Source organism: Musa acuminata, unplaced genomic scaffold (genome assembly GCF_036884655.1).
Source record: "Musa acuminata AAA Group cultivar baxijiao unplaced genomic scaffold, Cavendish_Baxijiao_AAA HiC_scaffold_590, whole genome shotgun sequence".
NCBI lineage: Eukaryota > Viridiplantae > Streptophyta > Magnoliopsida > Zingiberales > Musaceae > Musa > Musa acuminata.
Genome location: NW_027020829.1, coordinates 157,501 through 160,000, shown reverse-complemented (window position 1 = coordinate 160,000; position 2,500 = coordinate 157,501).

Here is a 2,500-nt window from a genome sequence, read left to right as displayed (position 1 = left end):
GACGGTGCTGCCTCAGGCTTCGCTCGCTGTTCGCCGCTCACCGCTCGCTCGCTCAGCCAAAAATGGCCAGTTTTGGCCCGTTTTTGGGCTGTTTTGGCCTGTTTTTGGTCCGTTCTTGCATGGCGCGGTGACCGTCGTGAGCGGAGCAAAACGTCAGCCATCTCAGCACCCTGGAACCCCCCGGGTGGCACAGGGCTGGATTGGGCTTTCGTATAGCAGGGACGGTGCTGCCTCACGCTTCGCTCGCTGTTCGCCGCTCGCCGCTCGCTCGCGCAGCCAAAAATGACCAGTTTTGGCCCGTTTTTGGGCTGTTTTGGCCTGTTTATGGTCCGTTCTTGCGTGGTGCGGTGACCGTCGTGAGCGGAGCAAAACGTCAGCCATCTCAGCACCCTGGAACCCCCCGGGTGGCACAGGGCTGGATGGGGCTTTCGTATATAGCAGGGACGGTGCTGCCTCTCGCTTCGCTCGCTGTCCGCCGCTCGCCGCTCGCTCGCGCAGCCAAAAATGGCCAGTTTTGGCCCGTTTTTGGGCCGTTTTGGCCAGTTTTTGGCCTGTTCTTGCATTGCGCGGTGACCGTCGAGAGCGGAGCAAAACGTCAGCCATCTCAGCACCCTGGAACCCCCCGGGTGGCACAGGGCTGGATGGGGCTTTCGTATAGCAGGGACGGTGCTGCCTCTCGCTTCGCTCGCTGTCCGCCGCTCGCCGCTCGCTCGTGCAGCCAAAAATGGCCAGTTTTGGCCCGTTTTTGGGCCGTTTTGGCCAGTTTTTGGCCTGTTCTTGCATTGCGCGGTGACCGTCGAGAGCGGAGCAAAACGTCAGCCATCTCAGCACCCTGGAACCCCCCGGGTGGCACAGGGCTGGATGGGGCTTTCGTATAGCAGGGACGGTGCTGCCTCTCGCTTCGCTCGCTGTCCGCCGCTCGCCGCTCGCTCGTGCAGCCAAAAATGGCCAGTTTTGGCCCGTTTTTGGGCCGTTTTGGCCAGTTTTTGGCCTGTTCTTGCATTGCGCGGTGACCGTCGAGAGCGGAGCAAAACGTCAGCCATCTCAGCACCCTGGAACCCCCCGGGTGGCACAGGGCTGGATGGGGCTTTCGTATAGCAGGGACGGTGCTGCCTCTCGCTTCGCTCGCTGTCCGCCGCTCGCCGCTCGCTCGTGCAGCCAAAAATGGCCAGTTTTGGCCCGTTTTTGGGCCGTTTTGGCCAGTTTTTGGCCTGTTCTTGCATTGCGCGGTGACCGTCGAGAGCGGAGCAAAACGTCAGCCATCTCAGCACCCTGGAACCCCCCGGGTGGCACAGGGCTGGATGGGGCTTTCGTATAGCAGGGACGGTGCTGCCTCTCGCTTCGCTCGCTGTCCGCCGCTCGCCGCTCGCTCGTGCAGCCAAAAATGGCCAGTTTTGGCCCGTTTTTGGGCCGTTTTGGCCAGTTTTTGGCCTGTTCTTGCATTGCGCGGTGACCGTCGAGAGCGGAGCAAAACGTCAGCCATCTCAGCACCCTGGAACCCCCCGGGTGGCACAGGGCTGGATGGGGCTTTCGTATAGCAGGGACGGTGCTGCCTCTCGCTTCGCTCGCTGTCCGCCACTCGCCGCTCGCTCGCGCAGCCAAAAATGGCCAGTTTTGGCCCGTTTTTGGGCCGTTTTGGCCAGTTTTTGGCCTGTTCTTGCATTGCGCGGTGACCGTCGAGAGCGGAGCAAAACGTCAGCCATCTCAGCACCCTGGAACCCCCCGGGTGGCACAGGGCTGGATGGGGCTTTCGTATAGCAGGGACGGTGCTGCCTCTCGCTTCGCTCGCTGTCCGCCGCTCGCCGCTCGCGCAGCCAAAAATGGCCAGTTTTGGCCCGTTTTTGGGCCGTTTTGGCCAGTTTTTGGCCTGTTCTTGCATTGCGCGGTGACCGTCGAGAGCGGAGCAAAACGTCAGCCATCTCAGCACCCTGGAACCCCCCGGGTGGCACAGGGCTGGATGGGGCTTTCGTATAGCAGGGACGGTGCTGCCTCTCGCTTCGCTCGCTGTTCGCCGCTCGCCGCTCGCTCGCGCAGCCAAAAATGGCCAGTTTTGGCCCGTTTTTGGGCTGTTTTGGCCAGTTTTTGGCCTGTTCTTGCGTGGTGCGGTGACCGTCGTGAGCGGAGCAAAACGTCAGCCATCTCAGCACCCTGGAACCCCCCGGGTGGCACAGGGCTGGATGGGGCTTTCGTATAGCAGGGACGGTGCTGCCTCTCGCTTCGCTCGCTGTTCGCCGCTCGCCGCTCGCTCGCGCAGCCAAAAATGGCCAGTTTTGGCCCGTTTTTGGGCTGTTTTGGCCTGTTTTTGGGCTGTTCTTGTGTGGCGCGGTGACCGTCGTGAGCGGAGCAAAATGTCAGCCATCTCAGCACCCTGGAACCCCCCGGGTGGCACAGGGCTGGATGGGGCTTTCGTATAGCAGGGACGGTGCTGCCTCGCGCTTCGCTCGCTGTTCGCCGCTCTCCGCTCGCTCGCGCAGCAAAAAATGGCCAGTTTTGGCCCGTT